This window comes from Pseudophryne corroboree, chromosome 2 (assembly GCF_028390025.1).
Source record: "Pseudophryne corroboree isolate aPseCor3 chromosome 2, aPseCor3.hap2, whole genome shotgun sequence".
Taxonomy (NCBI): Eukaryota; Metazoa; Chordata; class Amphibia; order Anura; family Myobatrachidae; genus Pseudophryne; species Pseudophryne corroboree.
Window position 1 is genome coordinate 143,165,029 of NC_086445.1, and position 26,589 is coordinate 143,191,617.

The 26,589-nt window shown below is 44.4% G+C and overlaps 1 protein-coding gene across 2 annotated transcripts in view; it reads left to right on the top strand.

Moving 5' to 3' along the window:
• The first annotated feature begins 10,050 nt into the window (after positions 1-10,050).
• The window catches only part of FRY (FRY microtubule binding protein), a 761,330-nt gene continuing 744,791 nt past the window's right edge, over positions 10,051-26,589 (top strand). For both annotated transcript variants that reach the window (XM_063951775.1, XM_063951776.1), the window contains exon 1: positions 10,051-10,155. The gene's annotated coding sequence lies outside the window, so the exon portion shown is untranslated. The remainder of the gene's footprint in view (positions 10,156-26,589) is intronic.

Below are 26,589 nucleotides of genomic sequence, written 5' to 3' on the forward strand. Positions count from 1 at the left end.
CTGTCTGGCCACTCTACCATACAGGCCTGATTGGTGGATTGCTGCAGAGATGGTTGTCCTTCTGGAAGGTTCTCCTCTCTCCACAGAGGATTTCTGTAGCTCTGACAGAGTGACCATCGGGTCACTTCCCTGACTAGGGCCCTTCTAGATGCGGATAAGGCTTTTGACCACCTAAGTTGGCTCTATATGCGTGAAGTCCTATTGAAATTTGGCGTCCGTGATTAAATTCTATCATCTATAGTAGTCCTATATAGGGGATGCAGTCAATTTACCAACAATCAAAATCCCGACTGTCGAAATCCGGACAGCAATTGACCGACGGTCAAAATCCCGACAAGGTCAAAATCCCAACATGGACAGAATACCGACATTTAAAATACCGACAAGGCCAAAATACGACATGTAAAATGTTGACAGGTTAAAATGCAGACATAATTTTTCATGATTTTTTATTGAAACCGACTTGTTCATACTTTACCATCCCAGTGGACCTGGAGGGGGAAAATAATAGTGTGCCGAGCGCAGCGAGGCACCGTGCCCGAAGCATGGCGAGTGCAGCGAGCTATGCGAGGGGACGCGGCACACTTATATGGTGTCCATGTCAACCTATGTCGACATACACACTAAAACATTTCATGAAAAACTCATGTCGGCATTTTGACCTGTCAGCATTTTACATGTCGGTATTTTGACCTTGTCGGTATTTTGTCCATGTCGGGATTTTTACCTTGTCGGGATTTTGACCGTCGGTCAATTGCTGTCGGGATTTAGACCGTCGGGATTTTGATTGTAGGTACTGTATTTCATATCAATCCCATATATAGCTCCCCGTCAGCTCGAGTCTTTACCAATGGTTTCTTATCTATTTCCTTCTCGATTCACAATGGAACCCTGATGTCCCCTTTCTCCCCTAATTTTTGTTTTGGCAATCAAGCCTCTAGCAGCTAAGATTTGAGCTGACCCATTGTTCCCGGGACTCCAAATGGGCTCATCCTCTCACAAACTTTGTTTGTTTGCAGACGATGTCCTTCTTTTTGTGTCTGACTTCTGCACTACATTCCCTCACCTAAATAATATTCTGGATAAATACTCTGCAGTGTCCTATTAAAAATTAAATACATCCAAAACTGATGCTCTACCATTCTCTTGCTTCTCTATGTGCAATTGGCAGGCAGTTTAGATTTAGGTATTCATATCCCCCCCATCTTTCTCCTCCGTTTTTGAGGTTAACCTCCCTCCTCTACGGAACTTGCTTTTATTGTTTACTAAATCATGGCTTAACTATGACATATCATGGTTAGGACGTTTAGCAGCTTTTAAGATGTCATTGTTTCCTAAATATTGTTCCTTTTCCGTACGATCCCTTAAGGCCAGTACTCACTGGCAGATGTGGGGAGAGATGTGTGCTGAGCGAACCGCTCATCACACATCTCTCCTCCCACTCAGCACAGCGCGATGTGTGCTGAGCGTGCGGGGGGAGCGCTCATTTCACCCAGCGGGTGAAGTGAGCGACCCGCTAGATTGGCCTGCATGCAGGACCACTTTAAGCACTGCTCACTACTCATCGCTGGTGGCACCTCCACTCTCCCGGCGATCGCAGGTGGACCCCCTGCACCTCCACCCTCCTCGCGATCGAGGGTGCACCTGCACTTCCACTCTCCTGGTGATTGCAGGTGCACCCCCGCACCTCCCAGTGATCGTGGGTGCACCTCCACACCCACACCTCAACCCTCCAAATGATCTCGGATACACCTCCGCACTTCCACTCTCCTAGAGATCGCAGGTGCACCGCCAACCTCCCGACGATCGCGGGTGTGCTCCCGCAACTTCCCCTGGCAATTGCAGGTGCAAGAACCCAATCCCCCCCACTCTCCAGCAATCAGTGAAGCGGTGGAAGGAGGACTATAACTTACCCTTCCTGCAGTCTCCATGCCATCTCTCCAGATTCTTTTATTTTTATTATATATATTATATACCTATATAATAACTTTGATAATTTTATTGATGTGCCCCCACACGTGTGTTGCCCAGGGCCCCCCACAGACCTTAAACTGGCCCTGGGTCCAAGGCAGAGTTAAAGTGGTCCTAGAGAGGTGGTGGAACTCACCCCCCTCCCCACGGCGCCCATGTAATAAAGGTATGGCGCGCGCGGCAAAAAGGGGGTGTGGTTCCACAAAAAGGGGGTGTGGTCTCAAAAAGAAAGTGGCGTGGTCACACAATAGTAATAATGCCCACAGTAGTAGCACCCAAGTGGAAATTTTGAAGTGGGGGTATGGAAAGGTGAAGGTTGTAATTATGTGCACGCTCCTGAAAAGGGGGCGTGGACACTCAAAAGGGGGCATGCCCTTCAGTGTAGTTTACCACACCATATACCCCTTATACACATTATGCACCACAATAGTAGGACCCCTTACTGGTGCCCCTTTCACATTATACCACACAGTATCAGCCGAAATTCCCATTATACCCAACAGTATGAGCTGAAATTCACAATATAGCACACAGAATGAGCCAAAATTCACATAATAGCACATGGTATGAGCCAAAATTCACATTATAGCACAAGGTATGAGCCAAAATTCACACTATAGCAAACAGTATGAGCCGAAATTCACATTATAGCACACGGTATGACCCGAAATTCACATTATAGCACATGGTATGAGCTGAAATTCACATTATAGCACACGGTATGAGCCGAAATTCACATTATAGAGTGACAGAGGGACAGGGAGAGTGACAGCAGGGACAGGGAGAGTGACAACAGGGACATGGAAAGTTACAGCAGGGACAGGGAGAGTGACAGAGAGAGGGACAGCAAGGGCATACAGTAGGGACTAGGGAAAGAGAAAGGCAGCAAGGTAAGATTACCTGTTTAGCAGCGGCGGTGGTCTGCGGTGCGATGGATGAGTAGGCTGTGGTAGGCGTGGGGTGGAGGAGGCTGTGGGCCTCAGAGATAGTGCGGAGGAGGAGGCTGTGGGCGTGCAGAGGTCCAAGGGCAGGGCGGCAGAGGAGGCTGAGGGCGGCTGCAGCAGATCTGGGACCAGGCTGGCTTTATTATCCCTGCCGCCGCATCGAGCTCTGTGACCACGGCACTAATATTTCCAAACTGCCGCGGACTGACAGCCAATCAGTGACAGATTTGAACTAATAGCGCCTCGGTCACAGGAGCTCGATGTGGCGGCAGGGATAATAAAGCCGGCCTGGTCCCAGATCCGCTGCAGCTGGGAGTCTGGAACCAGGGCTTCCAGTGCGGCGGCGATGGTAGGGGCAGAGGGACGGAGGGCGGACCTGCAGTGCTCGAAGAAGTGCCGGTATACCATACCGTTGTATACCGGCCCACTTCGAGCACTGGTAGCACGCCATAATACACATACAGTAATGTCCACAGCAGTAGCAAGCCTTATACAATGCCCACAGTAGTAGTGACCCTTATGCAATGTCCACAATAGTAGTGCCCCTTATGTCCCCAGGAGTGGTGCCGCTTATGAAGTGCCCCCTTTACAATGCCCTCAGTAGTGCACCCCATCAGTAATGCCCTAAATGGTAATGCCCCTGTGTAGTATTGCCCCTAGTAATGTTGCCTGTAGTAATGCCCCCAGTCATTTAGCCCTCTGTAGTTTAGCCCCAGTAGTTATGCCCCCACTGGTAATGCCCCTGCAGTTATGACCCCAGTAGTTTACTCCCCCCCCCCCCTTTAGTTTAGCCTCCCAGTGGTAATGCCCCTAGTAGTTTAGCCCTCATGTAGTTTGCCCCATGTAGTTTAGCCCCACCCCCTGTAGTTTAGACCCCAGTGGTAATGCCCCCTGTAGTTGTGCCCCCAGTTGTTTAACCCCTGTAGTTTAGCCCCCATGTAGTTTGCCCCCAGTAGATAGCCCCCATTAGTAATGCCCCAAGTAGTTTGACCCCTTGTAGTAATGCCCCTCTGTAGTTTGCCCCCCTGTAGTTATGTTCCCAGTAGTTTAGCTCCTGTAGTTTTCCCCCTTGTAGTTTAGCCCCCAGTAGTAATGCCCCAAGTAGTAATGCCGCCATTAGTTTAGCCCCCCTGTAGTTTGCCCCCTTGTAGTAATGCCCCAGTAGTAATGCCCCCAGTAGTATGCCCCTTTGTAGCTTGCCACTTTGTAGTTTGCACCCAGTAGGAATGCCCCAGTAGTTTGCCCCTTTGTAGTTCGCCCCCAGTAGCTTGCCCCCCAGTAACAGCGCCGCTAGTACACATATGGGAGGGGGGGACACCATACTCACCAAGCCCCACTCCGGCCGCGGTCCTCTCGCATCCGCTTCTCTGCACTATGGGAGAGACGTCATGACGTCTCTCCCATAGCGCGCCCTGACAGAGCCGGAAGCAGGAGCTCAGTAGTGAGCTCCTGCCTCCGGCTTCCTCTGTGGAGAGGGAGCCGGGTGCCCGCTGGTAACGCAATCTCAGCGGGCGCCCGGCATCTCCCTGCAGCGCCGGGACATCGGGTTAGGTGAGCCGGAGGAGGCGGAACTGCGTTCCGTCTCCAAGTGGAACTGACGGAACTCAGTTCCGCCCCAGTACAGCTGACTTTAACCCCTGGTCCAAGGGACAGTTGGGAGGTATGCTTAAAGGGAAGTCGGGTTAACTTTATAAAAGCACAATTAGGGCAAAATTCCTACAAAAAATTTTGCAGCGCTGTGGCTGCCGACGCTGAACGGAAAGGTAAGTATAGTAAGCTCGCAAGAGCAGGGACTTCTTTCCTCATGTGCCTTTCCTTTTCTTACTTACACAATCTTATACTCCTTACTGCCTTTGATGGCACCTAACCCTGGGTTTTCTATGCCTGTCCTACATTGTCTTGAACTGTAAGTGCTGCTTTCTTGTTTGCTCATTTGATTATGTACTGTGTAATGGGCGCTGCGGATCCCTTGTGGCGCCATATAAATAAAGGATAATAATAATAATAATAATAATAATAATAATAATAATAGAAGAAATGGGTGCAACGCACACAATGTACCCATTATACATATTTGGGGCAATTCTCTGTTCTGGAGATGATTGTCCCAATCAATCAGTGATGTATAGGCTCCCACTATTGGCGATCTCGATCAAAATGTGATCAGGATCTCAAGATCAGATTTTCATGTGTATTTCAGATCTGATTTATCATGACTTTGTTTAGCTGGAGTATGGCGCAGATCTGTCTAAAGGCCGTCCATTTCGCCAACACTGGTGGGAGGGATGGGGCAGGGAGGGGGGGGGGTGTGGCAGCGGTGGTAGGAGCGGGAGAACACCTGTACCTTATAGTATCATCGGTGGTTCGCGGGTCTGCGGGTGCCATAGCGTTCATCTCCTAAATCCGGGGAAAGGAACACTCGTGATTGGTGCAGCTGCCCTTTTAAAAAATGGTGACGAGAGCTTGCGGCACCATTTTTGAATTTCAAGATGGCTGCAGTGAGTCAATCACCTTTCACCAAGTCATTGCCCCGCTAGCACGAGACAAAAGCCAGCAAGTCCAACGACGTTGGAGCTGAGAAGAGCTCCTAAAGAGTTAAGATGCAGGAGGAAGCCCTGGGGAGGCGGCGACCATGTAAAAGAGCTTAAAGGCTGTGGTCCCCCAGGTGACGGTGCAGTGAAGTAAATTATTAAACATCAGGTGTTGTCAGGGACGGTGCAAGGTTTCTCAGCACCCTAGGCAAATCGACAGCAACCTCCCCCCACCCCTACTCAGCAAAATACCAAGCCCCTCAGGTGATAATGTGCGGACACGGCATCTTTTACAAGGTGTAATGATTAGGGAGGTGTATGTATGTATGTATGTATGTATATATATATATATATATATATATATATACGACAGGCAGGGCTCTGGCACAGCCACTAAAAAGAGTTGTACACTGGGTGCCCTCACAAATAAATCAATACAAATATTATATATATATATATATATATATATGTATATATAGATGGATAGATAGATAGATAGATAGATAGATAGATAGATAGATAGATAGATAGATAGATAGATAGATAGATAGAGAGAGAGAGAGAGATACTGTATATACACAACCACACTTTAATGTAGCACTGACCGTGGTTGCCTTTCTGTTCAGACTGATGCTGTGGCTACAGATAAGGGATGTCGCCCTTGAAGACCCACTTGTGCATGGGGAAGTGGTTTTTCCGGCCTTGGACTCCCTGTTGCCGCCGCTGGTCAGATCTGGCTGTGAGGGGGACAGATCAGCCGACGGTTAGGAAAGCCCTTTCCTGCCTGGGTGAAGGTGCCGCCCCGCCCTTCTCCTCGAGCTCCATCAGCTCCTAACAGGGGTAGAGTCAGGGTAATAAGATGACTGATGCAAACATAGAGAGATCTCTGCTGCACTGGATCGCTGCCTCATTGTGCCAGAATCATGTTCCTCAGACTCACTCACCCTCTTCACTCTCCTCTGGGCATGTCCTGGCTCCTCTCACTGTGAGTGTGACGTTATTCGCACGGGATCCGGTCTGAAGATCGACAGTGTCTAGGTCGACAATGTTTAGGTCGACCACTATAGGTCGACAGTCACTAGGTCGACATGGATGGAAGGTCGACATGGTTTCTAGGTCGACATGTGCTAGGTCGACAGGTCTAAAGGTCGACATGAGTTTTTCACATTTTTTTTTTTTCATACTTAACGATCCACGTGGACTACGATTGGAACGGTAAAGTGTGCCGAGCGAAGCGGTAGCGGAGCGAAGGCACCATGCCCGAAGCATGGCGAGCGAAGCGAGCCATGCGAGGGGACGCGGTGCACTAATTTGGGATCCCGGTCACTCTACGAAGAAAACGACACGAATTGAAAGAAGAAGAGCCTGCTTCCATCCGGCTGGGAGAAGTTTGGACCCATAAAGAAACCTTTATGAGTGGAAACTCTTCCTTTTCAGACGTGAGTACGGTACGAACTATTGTGATTAACCACAAAATTTAGAACGTTCAATCACTCCAAAACCCAGGACATACTACACGATAATTCTCCTATTTTTTTTGAGGGACTTTGGACCAACCCAGAGAGAATTCCTCCACTCAATGAACTAGGAAGAAAGATTGGAAGACGACCTCCTCTCTCTCTTTATATGGACTGACATATTCCTGAACATTTAAAGACATCAAGTGGACTCTTTTTAGCTGAGCGCGGTTGAGGTAGTTCTCATTTGTTTGTTTATGACCCGCTAGATTGGCCTGCATGCAGGCCAATCTAGCACCAGCGATAGCGATGCGCGGGGCTGCGCATCGCTGTCACTGTGAGGGGTACACACGGAGAGATCACTGCTTAAAATCTAAGCAATCTAGTCAGATTGCTTAGATTTTAAGCAGCGATCGCTCCGTGAGTACCCCACTTTACACCTTTCCAAAGAAATACCTAGATAAAGCTAATTCTATCCTGACCAAATACATATGGTCTTCGCGCCCATGCGAACTAGCTCGCTCAAGAATGTGCTTGCCAAAGAGGAAAGGTAGCTTAAATATGCCAATTTATCACTTTATCAGGAGGCTTGCCTCTTGGCTAATATTAAAGCTTATTGCAGTGATGATAAAAGTCTGGGGTGGACGTGTCTGGAGGATTTGGCCTGCTCCAGATTTCCTTTGAAAGACCTTCTCTGGCTACTTAAATCTATGAGACCAATGGACTTAAATCTCCTTCCCTCTACTCGAGCGACGTTATAGATTTGGGATAGAATGACTGCTGGTCTATCCACTTCCTTTCATAATTTGCCCCTAATCTCTCTACGCACTGTAGCCATCCTGTCCCTAATCTTAACCTTACAAAGTGGTGTTCCAAGGGGATTAGCTCTCTGGGAGATTTGTTAAAAAGGTCTGTATTTAGCTCCTTCTCCGATCTTCAAGGTTGCTTCTCTTTACCTAACTCGAAGAGGTTACAGTACTACCAAATACAACACTGGTGGAACAGCCTCCATCATGTTATTGCCCCATCGAACCCTTCTATAGCATCTATATTAGGCCGACTTTTTAACAAAACACTTAAAGGTGAAATCGCTTTCTGGTACAAAACGTTAACAGAAATAACTCTGTCTCCCAAATCCAAAGCACAAGTTCATTGGGAATTGGATATTGGGTGCGTTCTACATGACTCTCAATGGCAAAAATTGTTTCAGTCTTCTTATAAAATGTCTAAATGTCTGAACCACTCCGAGATGCACATCAAATTACTGCATAGGTTGTACCTTACACCTGACAGGTTGTATACGATTTGGTCTGCATGTTTGAAGTTTTGTTGGCACCTTTGCAGAGAAGAGGGCCACCTCTTCAATGTCTTCTGAACTTGTCCTCTTATTAAGATATTTTAGGATTAAATATTTGTGTTAAGTAATAAGGTTCTTGATCTCTCCCTGTATCCCTTTCCCCTTATAGCCCTATTGAATGTGTATCCACGTTCAGTAGGTTCTCATTTACACTACGTTCTGGGACACATCTGTATTGCGGCCCGCACGGCCCTAGCCCAGAACTGGAAACAACACTCACCACCCCTTCTACTGAAAGTGATTCACAAATCCAGCTACATTTTCTAATGGAAACAGAATACATCCCTTATTCCTTTTCCGCTAACTCTCCCCTTGTCCGTTGGATGCCTTGGCATGTTTACATCACAGAAGGCGAGGGCGCAAAATTGATTGCGCATATCTTCTGCTCGGACACATGTTTGCCTAGTCCACATGACGATGGGAAACCTTCCCAGCCTTAATTCTGGGATTGACTCATTCTCACTAGTGTTATTTTTACTGCTGCTTTTGTTTTCTATTATATCAGGTTTTGCATATTCATTGATGTATGTACAGGTATGTTCAGTGTTGAATAATATGTAACTTCTTTAACTTTATTGTCTCATGAAGTTATATGATGACCTCCCCCACCACCCTCTTTTTTCCTTCTGTACCCCTGTTTAAAAAAGAAAGAAGAGGTGGTAGTAGTAGTAGTAGTAGTAGTAGTAGCTCCACCTATTATTTACATTTTCCACTAGTGACATTTGAGAAGACAATGGATTGAGGTGATGCACAATATGGGCACTTTCATGATGTGCAGATCCAGACTTTGGAAGGATAGAATCTGCCAATCACCGAAACCATACCCTCCAACATTTTACACAAAAAAATCAATACAAATTAGGAAAGAGGGGCGTGACCACGGGTAAGGGGCCACGCCCCTTTCCCTATACTTTCAATGGTAGTTTGAAGAGACAAAAATCGGTGCAGACCATAAAAAAAAAAGATACAGTACCTTCCAAAAAGGTACAGTTGGAGGGTATGCGAAACAAATATGTGATGTGTGGGCAAGTCAGATGGATTGGGGAAACAATATATCTGGTGGGAAAATTACAGGATCTGTGAAGCAATAAATTGTGATTGCTGGTGTATGGAGGCCTTAACAGCGGAAGCAGCCATTTTGTGCCTCTGACATTAATAAAGCATCTATTACAGAGTGATTTAATAGCCTAAATATTGGTCAGCACAGAACGGCAGTGGATAGATGACAGCTATACTATATACAGTGAGTAATATTGCCGCACAGGGCAGCAGCAGCAGGCAGGTTTTATAAAGCCAGTCACTGATAATAATGTTTATCTCACCATGTTACCATTCTTTGATGACTAGTTAATAACAATCTTGTTCTATTCCCAGGGAGTGAGATAAAGTCTGATGAATGGTCTAGGTTTGATGCTGAGTGAATAATGCAATGTCCTTTGTTAACAAAGAGACTCTGGCGGTGTTATATAACTAAATAAATAATAAATGCAATTGTCAGCCACCTGCCTCTACCATGGCTGTGACCCAGCCTCCCCCTCCTCTATCAGGATTCTCTCTCTCTCTCTCTCTCTCTCTCTCTCTCTCTCTCGCACTCTCTCTCACTCTCTCTCTCTCGCACTCTCCTGCTCTCTCTCTGGTGCACCCCGTGGGTTTTGGAACTCTCAGGCTTGGGGGATGATTGACGTGAGCTGTGGAAATGAAGCTGTAATAGGCTCAGAGCCCAATCAGGATGCTGTGGGAGGCAGACAGTGCAAGCGGTTGCCTAGGCTTGTTGCAGGAGGTGGAGCAGACACTGACAAGAGAAACAAGGGGGGAATAGACTGTGCAACAGAATAGGACAGCAGCAAGAAGAGGAGCAGCACAGACACAATGCATGACAACTCTGCCTGCTAAAGGTAACTCACCCTGTGCTACAGATACTCTATCACTGAGAGGCTTCCTGTCTGTGCATGTCCCACATATCCGAGTCTTTTATCTTGGCATCCTGCTCAGTATCAGTGACAGATGGGGGTGACTGGGTGGGCACTGGGCAGGGACAGGGCTGATGTAAGAGGTGGGCATTACTATGACCCATGTTATTGTCTCTGTGAGTGAGCAGAGGGGGTGGCACAAGTTTTGGCTGTTGGGCACTGGGATAATGGAGCAGCTCCTGTGTACGTTTGTCCTTTGTGGTTGCCCACTCCTCAGCCCAATACCCTGCTCCTGTTACCCAACATTAGCAAGATATAAAACCCTACATTAAGTGATCTCTCCTACAATGTTAAAAGATATAAAAGCCTATATAACATGGTAATATAACAGCATACAGCTTAAATGCTTGTGAAACAGAAAGCTCCAAAATTCTCAGCGTTTGTCACTTTTTTCCTGTAGCGCAGGTGTGACAACAGCTTAATGCTATCGCCTGATATTTACTTGGGTAATGTGTGTAATTAACTGATTGCTAAAAAGAAACCACATTGTTTCCACTTTCTTTAAAAAAAAACCCATGGGTCTGTGTACTAAGCCTTGGAGAGAGATAAAGTGGATAGAGATAAACTACCAACCAGCCAACTCCAGACTGACATGTTACCAGCTGTATTTACTAAGCCGGGTGTGGATCATTAGAGCGACAATGTTTAGGTCGACCACTATAGGTCGACAGTCACTAGGTCGACAGGGTTTCTAGGTCGACATGTTCTAGGTCGACAGGTCAAAAGGTCGACATGAGTTTTTCATGTTTTTTTGTGTCATTTTCTCCGTACAGTGATTGGGAAGCCCAACTAGTACACCGCGTCCCCTCGCATGGCGAGCGAAGCTTCGGCAAGGTTACTATTCCCAATCGTAGTTCGCGTGGATCGTTAAGTATGAAAAAGTAAAAAAAAAGAGAAAAAAATTGAAAAACTCGTGTCAACCTTTTGACCTGCCGACCTAGAACATGTCGTCCATGAAACCCTGTCGACCTTGAAAACATGTCAACCTAGTGACTGTCGACCTATAGTGGTCGACCTAAACATTGTCGACCTAGACACTGTCGGTCTTCAGACCGGATCCCACTAAGCCTTGGATGGAGATAGAGTGGACAGAGATAAAGGACCAGCCAACCAGCTCCTAACTGTCACTTTTTAAACCCAGCTTGTGGCATGGCAGTAAGAAGCTGATTGGCTGGTACTCCGTTCACTTTATCTCCGACTCCATTCAAGACTAAGGAGGTCATGTACTAAGCAGTGATAAAAGTGGAGAAGTGAGCCAGTGGAGAAGTTGCCCATGGCAACCAATCAGCTGCTCTGTATATGTTTATAGTATGCAAATTATAAATGTTACGTCAATGCTGATTGGTTGCCATAGGCAACTTCTCCACTGGCTCACATCTCCACACTTTTCACTGCTTCATGAATAGACCCCTATTACTCTCCACTTTTTAATGCTAAATACATGTGGGCCATAAGCAGCAGTCGAGGACTTATATTCTAACTAGGGAAACCATGTGCTGTTAAAATCATATAGTTTGCTCGTATCCACAGTCATATAAGGCTGTTTACCATCTTTCCTAAGCCATATCTGATGGAACCCCATCAGAGGATGATCTTGAAGGGTGGCCTTTTTAGGAAAATTAGGAGGTCCATTTATAAACCAGTTTGTCCTGTAATGATAATTAGTATTACCACTTGCTGCTTGTTTTGTTTTATTATCTGAATTCATCATTGACCCAATTGCCGGTGAGCGGTAGTGTTATTCAACCAGGCAGCACTGTTTATTTTGTCCAAGCAGCGGGGGGGGGGAGGGGGGGTTCCTGAATTCGGCGCATGCCCGGCACATCTGAAGTGTATCAGACCGGACCCCAGTGATGTCTTGAAGGGGACAGTACTACAACCTCAGACAACAGGTTTCTTTTGGTTTGTGGCTGTTGTCATGGAGATGCGGCTGCCGCAGAGCATTATGGGTATAGACCCCGATGCTGAAGTTGACCGCAGCGCTTGTAAAGGGCTGTTTAACAGATGCTAGACCCTGGAGAATTTGAAATAAGACAACGAGCGGAAAGTTACAAATACCGCTCGTTGATAAATTCACAAACAATGGCACCCCATTCATCAAGCCTTGGAGAGTGATAAATAGCACAGTGATAAAGTACCAATCAACTAGTCACTGGCGCTTTAAGAGAGGAGGAGGCCCGTGTGCAGACTACTCCTTTCAGGCGCCTGCCTTTCTGCCAGCAGCGCTGTAGAGTCTGACCACTAGAGGGCAGTTAGGAGCTGATTGGTTGGTACTTTGGGGTTTATTCATGAAGCAGTGAAAAGAGTGGAGAAATGAGCCAGTGTAAAAGTTGCCCATGGCAACCAATCAGCTGATCTGTAAAATTTTATAGTATGCAAATTATAAATGTTACTTCAATGCTGATTGGTCACCATGGGCAACTTCTCCACTGGCTGACTTCTTCACACTTTTCACTGCTTCATGAATAGACCTCTTTACCACTGTGCAATTTATCACTCTCCAAGGCTTGATAAATCTGGGCCTCTGTATTTTCTAATGCGCATAAGTAAAGAAAATGGCGTTGTTATCTACTAAACATTTCAACAGCACTATCAGTAATGATGAATAACTGCAGCTACAATTAATTTGCAACAAGTTTAAAATAGTTTATCGTTGATAAATTGGCCCCTATCTTAGGTGGGAAAAGGCTTATTGTATGTTTGCAGTATGTATGACCTGCCACCTTCATGGGCGCGAGCTGCAAAGAGTGCCCGTGTCCATTTTGACTAATCTGCCTGTATATTACATTGATTGGAAGGCTTATCATTTGTGCTGTTGTAACATTATGCTTTAAACTTGGGATTCCACAGTGTTAATTCCTCAAGCAGTTTTCACCACCTGTTCACATTCTGTGGTTCATGCATTAGTAAAGATGTTAAAACGTAAAGTCCCAATAACTAAATAATGAATTATGAAATTGTTGGTGGTTGCTATGGAGACTTCAGCAACCACTGTTAATGTTTATTATCGGTTTTGTGTTACTACGTAAAACAACAATCCCGGTTACACATTCCATTTTCATGGACCTGCTCCTTTCCATTACAGGTTTTTTTCTTCCTCTGTAGGATATCACAGAAAAGGGCTTTTTATTGGTCCATGCTGTCACTCCTCCATAGACTGTAGCGCAGCACTAGATTTTCCCACTACTGTTTACTAAATAGAGGAGCACTGTTTCAATATACTATTTCTGGGGATTCCCTAGGGAAAAGGAGAAAGTAAATGAAAATGTACATTTGGGAAAATGTATAATGGGATATTTAAATTGTTTCCAGTAAATCACCCAACAACTAGAATCCTGACGCCCACCGCTCAGGATACAATCACCACCTGTTGGCACCTATAATTGCTGAATCTTCATTACTGACAGCTGGGAGATATCTGAACAGATACAGCATTATCTGAGGCTGTCAAATGGAAACTGATTTGACAAGCCATACTGTAGCAATATTCTGTCTTTGCATCAATACCAAATCTGTTAACTATGTGCTGCTCTAAAAGTAAGAAAATGTTTGGTATGGAATATGTGTGTGTGTGTGTGTGTGTGTGTGTGTGTGTGTGTGTGTGTGTGTGTGTGTGTGTGTGTGTGTGTGTGTGTGTGCGCACATGCATGTTAATTTTCACTTTTGAAAAAGCAATCCAAGTTCTTTCTAAGCTTTAGGGGTACATTTACTAAGCAGCGATAAGAATGGAGAAGTGAGCCAGTAGAGAAATTTCCCCATCAACCAATCAGCAGCTCTGTATCATTTTATAGTATGCAAATTATAGATGTTACTCCAGTGCTGATTGGTTGCCATGGGCAACTTCTCCACTGGCTCACTTCTCTGCTCTTATCACTGCTTAGTAAATGTACCCCTTAATCATGATTTATCTTTACATTTTTACATTGGTTGCAGTACAACGTGGCTACTGCTGCGTTGCCCATTACCTGTTTATATGTAGTGACCAGGGGCGTCTCCAGAGGTGGGGCTGCAGCTCAATTCAAAATTCAAATAGGGGATCTACACCAACTGCATGGCAAGTGAAGCGAGCCATGCGAGGGGACACGGTGCACTATTTGGGGTTTCCGGTCATTCTACGAAGAAAACGACACCCAAAAAAAAAAAACCTCATGTTGACCTTTTGTCCTGTCAATCTTGCTCATGTCAGCCTAATGCTTGTGTCGACCTATTTTAGGTGTCGACTTAGTCACTGTCGACAAATAGTGGTCAACCTAGTGACTGTCGACCCTATGAACCACACTCTAGAATAACGCAGAGCACTGTGCAGAGTACCCTGTGTAATTGCACAGCTCATCCGCTCCTAGAAACAGCCCTGAATGTAGGGATAAGTACTGTTCCCTTATTAAGTGATCAGGAGGGAGACATTCTTTTAAGGAGGAGAAGTATTAGACCACAAGGACATGAACTAAAACTGGAGGGGGGGAGGTTCAGGGGAAATTTGAGGAAAATTACTTCACAGAAAGGGTAGTGGAGAAGTGGAATAGCCTCCCATCAGAGGTGATAAAGGTTAATACAGTAGAGCAATTTAAACATGCTTGGGATAGACATAAGGTAAGCCGTACAACTGAGGATTCTTATAAGTCGTCAAATTCTATGGGGGAATTCAACTGATCACAGTAAATTTTACAGCAAAAAAAACGGACTTTATCGCGATTTTTTTGCCTGATCAGGCAATTCAATTAATGACACTTTTTTCAAGGTAAAATTTACCCGCTATCATGCAAAAAAAAAACAGGATCTGGGATGAGTTCTCGAATTCATATGTTTTTGTGATCGTGGCAGTGACAAAAGGCACTTATCACGGATTTTGTTCTCCTTCCTCCGTGCAGGTGAAACAAAATTCCCTACAGTGCCAGGATAATTGAATTACCCCCCCCCCCCCCGGGGATCAATTAGCAATGGTTATTTACTGCGGCTAATTGAATTCCCCCAATGTTTCTATAGGGGGGTATTCAATTAGTGCGTTTTTTTTCGACTAGTCAAAAAAACTCCACTGTCCGCCCGTTTGTAGGTCGAATTCACATTCAACCTATTCCAAGCCCGTTCTGATTTTTTGACTTGTCAAAAAAATCACCCCGGGCGAAAACCACGTGGATTGGCAAATTTGCTGCCAATCCATGTGTATTGTCAATTTTTTGGGAGTTTTCGACAGTTTTTTTGGTCCGTTTTTGCCCATGCCGAAGAGACAGGAACCACACCCAAGCATATCAGTTAATAAACACCTGGGGAATTTCTTAACATTTAATTTACATATGGACAATAGGGGTGCAAGAAAAAGTGCGACCACAAAATTTTTATATAAACAGTAGGCTAGAATCTGTATTTAAAATCCAAAAGATGCCTGAGAGCAATGCTCTGATTTTTGAAAGTCAGTGTAGGGACTGACCAAATGGGAATGGCTGTGAAGGGGCTGGTCAGCTTAACAAACTATTGCAATATTTTGGAACTAACATTCCCTGAATTCAGATGAATTAGAGTTTGAAGTGTTAATATTAGGTGAGTGCTGAATCTGCATGATTTTCTCTATTTAAACGGTGTGATCACAAATACCACTGGCACCGCGGATGTATGAGTGCTGTGGGTTCTAGCCTATTGTTTATATATATATATATATATATATATATATAAAGGTAGGTCGCACTCATGTGTAAACAAGGATCGTCCGCTGGGGTGTCATCCACAAAAGCTCTCCCGAGCATCCACTTATATAGACCAGAAAATGGAGCACTCACCAGACTTTGTCCTTAAATATGCACCAAATTTATTTCATGGACAGCATAATTCAGCTGCATATTGCAGCACAATGGGATATACCAGAAATGGGAAGAATGTATATAAAAAGAATTATAAATATACAAAAATATATACAGACTGGTGATGAAGTCAGATTGGACGAAACGCGTTGGTGATACCTGATACTACTACTAAACTCTAAGCTAAGCTATTTTTAATATTCATCCTCCTACCCTTAATACACACAGTCTGTATATATTTTTGTATATTTATTATTCTTTTTATATACATTCTTCCCCCACTTTTTATAATTTTTATATAGATTGCTCTTTTTTATATCTCTTTTTGTATTGCTCCTCTTTTATATTGATATTGATGTCTCCCAGAGTGGGTCTGATGTAGTCAGAACACTTGGATACACTTAATTACCAATTTTTGCTTTGTATTATTAATCTATCTTTTAATTCTATTTTTATTATTTGCTAAATAAACCCTGTACACACTTTTTTAATTAAGCAGACTCTGCATATTCTTACGCCACCGATGGTCGCTTAGGAGTATCTTATCCACCTTTTCTAATATATATATATATATATCCATGAAGTAGGGGAGCACTCACCAGACTTCTTAAAAGCAAATCCTTTATTCAGAACATGGGATGAAAATTCACATCAACGTTTCGGTCCTGTGTTGGACCTTTGCCAAGATCATATATATATATATATATATATATATATATATATATATATAGCTATCCAGAAAAAACAGCGGCACTCGAGGATTTAGTGAGAGATACAAACTGTATTCAAAAAAAGTTGCAAGAAGCCTTCTTGCAACTTTTTTTGAATACAGTTTGTATCTCTCACTAAATCCTCGAGTGCCGCTGTTTTTTCTGGATAGCTACATCTACACCACAGAAGGCACCGGGGTACCTTCACGCCAGTCAGGAGAGTGCCAGTCCCATTTGGGATATTTATATATATATATATATATATATATATATATAAGAGATGGTATTGGAACCAATATCAATAACCGTTCCGAAGCTTTAGTGATTTTCATAAGTTTATTTAATTATAGCCCTAATTATGAAATACATGCAGTATATTATAGTGATTCCGCTAGAAGAGAAAGGATATTAGAAGCCTTTATAACAGTGTCACATCATACGGGGCACTTTTATACATGTTGCGGCTTCTAATATCCCTTGGTGCTTTAGGGAATGTATTATTCACTATAATATGGTAATTTTATTTGAAACGGAGGCTTCATATACACGATTGTTAATTGTAATCGATTTAACAGGATTTTCTTAATGTCTATTAACTGTGCATTGATGTTTATAATCCAAAATATAATATAAGCAAATGTACCTGTGACCACACCAGGGGGCTGTTAGGGCAGTGCCGTCGTCCCTGTGGCTGCATTGTCATTGTCCCACCGCCTGGCTAGCAGGATGCCTGGAAGGGGCATGTACCATGTGGTGTGCAGCTCTACACTTTCTCCTGCCGGCAGCTGCGTCCCCTCGTGATGGGCTCGGGGTCGGCACAGGGTGGCAGTGAGCCTTGCTCCAGCTCTGGGCCACACTTACTGTCAAGTGTTCTCTTTGCTTTATGTCAAGTTGAGTGTTGCCTGCAATGTCCAGAAACATAAACACTCAGTGAAATATAATGGAGCTCTATGTACATTACAAACTTTACGGCAGATAATTTTTTAAAGTATGTTAAATTGAGGACAATGTGCATGGTTTTGTTTATTGTGGCAGACACAGCACAGATCTGACATGGATTTAGAATTGCAGCATTGTGGACTGAGAATCCAGGTCAGGTGTTAGTGTTACTGTTGTTCATGGTTGAGAAGCAGTTGATTACAGGCACCTGTAGATGCGTCAAAAGGGTTCCATGCACAAGGGAACAAGGCTTCTGATGGTGACTAGCATCCAGAAGGGGGTGCGGGAACGTTAAGGCCACCGGACCTGTTCTAAGGCGAACCTGTATCGCTATGAACTTGTACTGATGTGATCCTGTACTGCTATGCACCTGTACTGATGTAAACCTGCACTACTATGCTGAAACATCCCTGTGCTGTCCTGCCTAACAAAGAAATAGAGATATTAGTGAAGTTTTCCGGTCTATGTGATTCTTGTCACATTCTGCTTTTACGTTTTAGGGGTCACTTCAGTTAGGGGCGATGTACCTTGATGTACAGCTGTGCACATAATTGCCCATTGTTGTGGTACTGCGTAAATTGCTGACTTATCTGTGCAACCTATGGATTGCAAGGATGAAGAGGTGATGTAGGCAGACGCAATGTACCATTCCGGAAAAAGGCACATCACCAGCGTCGTCTGTAATTCAGGTGACCCGTTAATGTTCTTGATTGCCTGAGTGCACAAGCTCTGCTTTTATCTGTATTGCATTAACCCTGCTGTCCCTTACCTTAATAGTTACTATAATCTACTATTATATACTGTAGTTGTTCAACACTTTTTACATGTACTCCTGTCTCTTGTGTATATGGGAAGTGCCAAATATCAACACAGATGCATTATATATTAACACCCTCAAATAGGCTAAGGAGTGCTTTGTCACAGCTGATGACTTTTGGCAGTTTAGAACCAATAGTTTTAAAACAGCAAAATAAATAACTGGTAAATCAAGTCTTCTTTAGCTTTTATTCCTATTGCTCTTTTAAATCCACTGGTCAAAGCTACCGATGATTGGCGACTTTGACAACCTGCTCCTTAGAAAACTTACCCCCAAATGACGCTTTTAGGTTTATATTTACTATTGGGTGGTTTGTCAAAGCATCTGATCATCGACGACTTTGACCGATGGATTTGAAAAGGCATCAGAAATTCCTAGTAATCCAGTTTGGTTTAGCATTTATTTCTGTTGCCGCTTTAAAACTATTGCCGATTTAAAACTAGCAGTCAAAGCCACTGGTAGCTTTGACAAACTGCCCAATAGTAATTACACCCTTTAGTGTTCAAATTATTATATACATAATAAAGCTTTCAAAAAGCGAAAGATAGCATAATATTTTATTTGTTTACCAATCTTGGACGGGATGTAATGAAGTCCGAGTTCCGCTGCCGTGCGGGATGCCGGATGGACACAGACCTTTTATAAAGGGGCAATCATGTACAAGGCATTGTTTAGCCTTGTTCATGATTGCCCCTTTAAAAAAACGTCCAAAATCGGCCGGCATCCCGCACGGCCGCCGAACTCTGACTTCACTGCATCCCGGCTCTTCTGTCTAATATAGAAAGTGTTAGGTTGGGGAAGTGGAGTGAATATATTTTGTGGTGAGGCTGCCACAGCAAGTCTTCCATATAGATGATAGTATGGCACAGTTGGGGGAATAGGCGTTGTAAATAGACAATGTTGGGTCAGTTTGATAATATTGGGGGTGGATAGTGCGTAGTCAGTCCCTGATTTATTGAATTGAGAACGTTTAATTTAATACTTAATAGCTGTTCTGGCAGCACTTTTCTTAGGTCATTGATAAGCCTCCTGCAGACAAGGGCACCCCCCTCTTCCTCAGAGACAACTGAGGGACTTGCTGCCGGTGCTCTTTCAGCTGGTTCTGCATCTCAGACAAGATTTCGATTATCTCTGGAGACTGGGGATCAGGATCAATATGTTTTCTTTTCTGGAAGATTTGTTTATTCATTTTCTCTGAAGAACAGATTATTGAGAGTTGTCTGGTGGAATAATAGACACAGCAGAACCTTCTATGACTTCTCTGGGTTGTTGTAGGTCTACAGTATATCTCTGGTGAGGCTGACACTGTCTCCTATTGATTCTGAGACAGTCTTGCCAGTGCTTTGCTATGTTCTTGAAAGCAAAACATTATTTTGCTATTGAACGTCAATAAATCTTGCAAAACACGTATTGTGATGTTGTATGGAAAAATCCACACACTGACTTTCTACAGCGCTGCCGTTCATATAAACATTGAACTTGATGGCAGCTAACAACCATTTGGCCTTCTAGTCTCTAATAGCCATACCGTGCCCTCTATTTGGCTTTTTACGTTTACGGGATGTATTTACTGAAGCTTTTAAAACTGAAAAGTGGTGATGTTGCCCATAGCAACCAATCAGATTCTGTCTATCATTTTCTGGAATGCAATGCTATGGGCAACATCACCACTTTTCATTTTTGGAAGCGTTAGTAAATTTGCCCCTATGTGTGCACCACACACGTGTACATTCTCATACTGTATCTTACTATTTACCTACATACTAGCAGCATTACCACCTCTTATTTCAGGGGGTCATTCTGACCTGATCGCTCGATGCAGTTCTTCGCAGCGCAGCGATCAGGTCAGAACTGCGCATGTCTGACAGCCGACGGCTGTGGTTGCTTAGCGATCGCCTCTGCCTGACTGACAGGCAGAGGCGGTCGCTGGGCGGGAGGGGGCGGCACGGTGGTGTTTGGCTGCCGTTTTGTGGGTGTGGTCCGGCCAACGCAGGCGTGGCTGGACCTTTGCGGGGGGAGGGCCGAATCGTCTGCGTGACGTCACACAGCCGCTGCGACCCGGGCAGCGATGAGTAGCTCCCGGCCAGCATGCAAAAGCTGCGCTGGCCGGGAGCTACTCCTGAAGTGCAAAAGCATCGCCATTGTGCAATGCTTTTGCACTTCTGCGACGGGGCAGGGACTGACATGCGGGGCGGCCTCTTTCTATGCAACCTAGCATCTGAATGGATGTTGTTACATAGTTTACTTAACCTTAAGTCTTCTGAAAGGATTATGGCATAATAGGTCGACAGTACCTTGGTTGACATGCACAATATCGACATGGTCAAATGGTCAACATCATTGAAAGGTCGACGCAGAAATGGGCGACACAGGAAAAGGTAGACATGAGTTTTTCATGGGTTTTTTTGTGTCATATTTTACCTTGCAGCACACGGACCACTAATTAGTGCACCGCATCCTCTTGTATGGCTTGCTTTTCTCACCCCACTTCGGGCAAGTTGCCTCGTTCCGCTACCTGCAGTAATCCTATCACTTCAGTGTCTGCAGTGAAAGTCACTGCAGACACTGAAGTGATAGGATTACTGCTGGTACACACACTTATATATACCTCCTAATCCCTTGAGACGTGTCTTCCGCTTTGCAAATAACCACAACATTGGGATTGTGTACATCACAAAAAAAATTGCCTGTCCAGTGAAGGTATTCAACCTCCCTTGTTATCTTGGCAACAATATTTCTGCCTACTGGTAGTCCTTTAGGTTGGTGGAAATCATAAGTATCTACCGAACCATACATTTTAGATTTTTTTTACCCCTGAGGAAGTCCGGTCAATGGACGAAATGCGTAGGATTTAAAAAGGTGATTAGGATACCCTGTTTACATTGGAGAGTCCCCTCCACTGAGCTCACATCCTGGGGTGGTCGGTGGCACTTGTCTTTACATCTGTTCTGATGTAACACTGGTTTTCCTTTAAAACACTTTGTATATAATGTGGAAATTGTCATACATTAAATAAACATCGGATATTTTACAAATTGAAGGCCATGTGCCTATCTTGGGTGTCTACATTCTTTTGGTGAGAGGGTATCTTTCAGGAAAAATACTCGGCTGAGCATAACCAAGTACTGATCTGAAAACTTCAATACTCACCATAGCCTGGGATTCCAATCAAGTCCTATAGGAATATGTTGTGAACTCTTGGACATTTGCCTCTTCATTTGCATATGGACTATTTTATGGACAATTGTTTTTGATGCTTTAGCATCCTCTGGTTTTTATTCTTTTGTGTGTGTGTGTGTGTGTGTGTGTGTGTGTGTGTGTGTGTGTATATTTATATTATGTGTGTGTATGTGTGTGTGTACGGTTGTGCGTACACACTGCACGATAGCATAAATCATTAAAGATATCAAATATTTTAGAGAGAGTGGACTGACTGTTTGACTGACAAAGCAAAATATAGGATACTTTTCACTAAACAGTCAATTTATGCAATTGGCGACAGGCCCAGTGTTTTTTTTTGGCTAGGCTGGCGTGCACTGAGCAACCGTCTAATACTGTTGTCCAAATTGAGGGTCGCAACGGTAATGTGTATAATCAGACCCCCGACATAGTCAAACACTTTCTTGACTACTATGGTCGATTATATAGTACCAGGTTGACCTGTACAGATGGGGACCTACGGACATATCTTGACGCTATCCCCTTGCCGACACTGACCCCTGACCCACAGATCCCGGAGAGTCCCAGTATACCCCTCCCACTTCAGTGGGTGGAGGTCTTTAAATACCTAGGTATATGGATATCTAATGACCTATCTCGCTATATAGCCCTCAATGTACAACCCCAAATAAACTATTTGAAATCTCGGATAGCAGTGTGGGGCAAGCTCCTGCTGACGGTTACGGGGAGAATTCATCTTATAAAAATGACAGTACAGCCCAAATGAATCTACATACTGCAGCACTCCCCAATATACATCCCTCAGGCAATATTTAAGCGAATAGATAGTATACACTCCTCCATAATATGGTCCAGCAAGAGAGTGCGCATTAAACTGGACACTTTGACTCGGGATAGGGACTCTGGTGGTATGGCAGTGCCCTGTTTTAGACTCTACTATTGGGCCACACAATTGTCACATATTTTTGAATGGCTTAGGGACGAAGCCGGGGTGGATCTCCCCTTCCTGGTGGTGTCTGCTTTGGTTCCTGGACTCACTCCATTGCATTGCTTGCTGTCTGGTAATAATAACTTGCTTGGCTTGCCGATATTTAAGCAGGCTATAATGATTTGTAAACAGGCTGGAGTTCTGCTTTTGAGTGAGGGATGGGACCCGGATACCCCATTGGATGGTACTAATGGGTTTAAGGAACTAATGGGTCTGCAGCTCCGTGAAATATGGGGTAGATGGGGTATTCTTTCTATTGGGCAGATATTTTCTGGGAATATACTTAAATCATTTTCTCAAATACAGTCGATTATCATATTCCCCATACTTATTTCTATCGTTACCTGCAGTTGAGGCATGCCTGCTTCGCTCAATTTCCTGACAATTCGGTACAGCTACAACAATCACCTGTTAAGCAAATGTTGCTGTCCTTGGATGGCTCTCACCTTATTTCTCAAATATACTCTATTCTACTTACTTCACACCATGTGACTGACATGCCACGCCTTTGTGTACAATGGGAAGCGGACTTAGGCCCCTTGTCTCAGGATGCCTGGGATGCTGCTCTGACTGGCCCACGTATTTCGTCCACTTCGGCGAGGTTTCAGCAGATTCAGCCTTTCATACTGCACAGAGTATATATCACGCCTGAGTGTCTGCTTAGACTGGGTGGTAGAGTGGATTCTAGGTGCCCTAAGTGCAACTCACTGGAAGGCACATTCTGGCACCTTCTATGGTCCTGCCCTGTGGTTGACTTATTTTGGGTTAAGATTATTCAGGTTCTTGTCTCTACAGGTGTACCCCCAGACGCATGCACGCATACTGTTTGCTTGTTGGCAGCTTTTGAGGACGATGCTCTTGATAAAAATTTGCAACGCTACATTATCAACCTCTGCATGCTGGCCAAGGTCTGTATAGCCAGACTGTGGATGTCCACTAGCGGTCCTAGAACCGCGGCCTGGATATCTCTTACCAATGAGGTTGTCAAACATGAGAAGTATGTGTATATGTCTAGACGTGCTGAAACAAAATATTATAGCATTTGGGAGAGGTGGTTAGACTCACCATATATACATCGATAACTATATTTCCTGATGGTTGGTGATAGACATATGTTACTATCTAATTGGAATATGTGTGTTACTTTTGATTCTGCTCCACTGACTCTGCTGCACTGGTATAATTTAACTTGAGGCTGAAATACAATGACCATGCGAGACACGTTGTTACTCCAGCTTTGTTTATTGTGCTCACCTGTAACCTGTTATTGAGACTGTCGAATGTAGCATTAATACTTTACTATCAGTAAGTTGCTGGGGGGTGGGGGGGGGGGGTTACAGTTTGCTTTGTTTATAATGCATATACAAAACTTCAATAAAAATCTTTGAATTTAAAAAAAATAAATCAAATATTTTCTCATATATCAGGAAGGTGAGAAAATACGAAGAACGACGCATGTGGTGATAGATCGTACACACTAGATGATGTGGATGATATGTTGTTCCAATTTGGCTCAAAACGACAAAACATCAAATATATTGTCTAGTGTGTACCCAACTTAAATCTCTCAGCAGTTGATCTTTTAGCTGCAGTCAAACATGGGGAAGACGTGGCATCAGTGCAGATAACGTGCACTGATACCACTTCTCTCTCATAACGGCGGATCATACGTCGGGGCCTGAGCGTGGGGCTGTAACAGGTTTCCTGTGTGTGTGTGTGTGTGTGTGTGTGTGTGTGTGTGTGTGTGTGTGTGTGTGTGTGTTTGTGTGTGTGTGCGTGCGAGATTCTGTAGCTGACCTCAGAAGTAAGGGTTGTGCTCTGATTGGCTTTCTGAGAAGTAAGAGCCAATCACAGCTAACAGCAACCTAGCGAGTGGCAGGACTGAGACAACATGTCTGAAGCAGACAGATACAGCCTCCATCAAACCCAAGAAGATCCCATGAGGGCCCTTATGCAGAGAGCAACAGCTTGAAAAGAACTAAGGACAGCACAGCTCTCGCGATATATACAAAAGGTAAACATCGGAACACCATCAAATCATTACCATTCGATGATTGCAAACATTGGAAAGCTGCCTTTGAATGGTAAAAACACTACCATCAAATCAAAAACATGGACAGTTTGAAACCATTGAAATTCGATGTCTATCCTAGTTGCAGCACTGTCATTCCTGCTCAGTTCTTACGGTCACGGTTGCCTGCCCTCTTGTAGCCGGACAGTTGCTGCCATGTAGTAGAACTTACTGTATATAACTTTTTCAAATAGTGAGTGAGCGGGTGGGCCAGGCAGCTATGGAGCCCCTCTTCCTTGGGTCTGGGCAGCCACACCACCTGCACAACCATCGTTATGGCCCTGAACGATATTATCATGTCGACAGTCACTGTGGATCTAATGACTGTCGACATAACGTACCCAACCCTAGCACCGGATATGTTTACTTTGAAGCAGCATTCCCAGTTAACTGTTGTTATTATTATTATCCTTTATTTATATGGCGCCACAAGGGATCCGCAGCGCCCAATTACAGAGTACATATGCACATAATCAACTGTTACATTGTTACAGCCTTCTGCTTCCCCTTAGTGGAGTTCTGGGATTGGAGAATATTTTAGGGCTACACATTTGCTGTGGCACTGGGCCCCCGTGGATGTTTTTCACCCACCCCTTTCCCATGGCCATGAATGGGAGCGGGAGCTGGAGGAACGATGAGCAGCATAACCGGAACCTTACCGCTCTCTGAGCTAATTGCCGCAGCTGGTTCTGTCTTTAACCAAATAGAACAATCTTGTAATTCGGAAAAAGAATGTCAGGCTATCAATTATTTATCTTCCAGTTAACAAACTAAAAGTAAGGCTGTGAGCAATGAAATATAATTCGGAGAGAGCAAAACCTACAAAAAGCTCTGAAATGTAGGTCAGCTTCACAGAAAACAAATGTACGTCTATTTCCAAGAGCTGGTGTTGCTGGAGCCTTGCATGGCATTACGAGAGCAAGTACATACTAACCAGTGACTTTTCTGACCTTATTATGTATGCACATATTTAAAATAACTTGTTTATTTATAGGATAGACAGTAGCTCTGATCCAACCAGTGAGGAAATAGAGAATAAGTATGCACCAGGAAGAGACACCGTGATTGCAATGGTTGAGAAGTCATTTGCGTAATTGACTTTGAAAACAGAGCATTGTAAGCGATGTCAATCTCAAGAAAACCAAACAAGAGGCATCTGCAAGTAAAGTATCCAATGCTCAAGTGTTATGGGGGTATATGCAATTAGCGGCGAATCGCGGCAATTTTTCGGCCGTTTTTTAATTCGACACAATTCAACCATCTAATTTCGGCAAGTGGGTGCCGAAATTGACCATATTCAATAAAAAACGGATTCGACAGTCCCGCTGACGAAAAACGGACGATTTGACGGATTTTGTTCCGATTTTTAAAAAACGGATTAAAACGGGAAACAACACGAAAAAAAATTGCGTGGGGTCCCCCCTCCAAAGCATAACCAGCCTCGGGCTCTTCGAGCTGGTCCTGGTTCTAAAAATCCGGGGGGAAAATGGACAGGGGATCCCCCGTATTTTTAAAACCAGCACCGGGCTCTGCGCCTGGTGCTGGTGCAAAAAATACGGGGGACAAAAAGAGTTGGGGTCCCCCGTATTTTTTACACCAGCATCGGGCTCCACTAGCTGGACAGATAATGCCACAGCCGGGGGTCACTTTTATACAGCGCCCTGCGGCCGTGGCATTAAATATCCAACTAGTCACCCCTGGCCGGGGTACCCTGGGGGAGTGGGGACCCCTTCAATCAAGGGGTGTCCCCCCAGCCACCCAAGGGCCAGGGATGAAGCCCGAGGCTGTCCCCCCCATCCAAGGGCTGCGGATGGGGGGCTGATAGCCTTGAGAAAATGACAAGAATATTGTTTTTTCCTGTA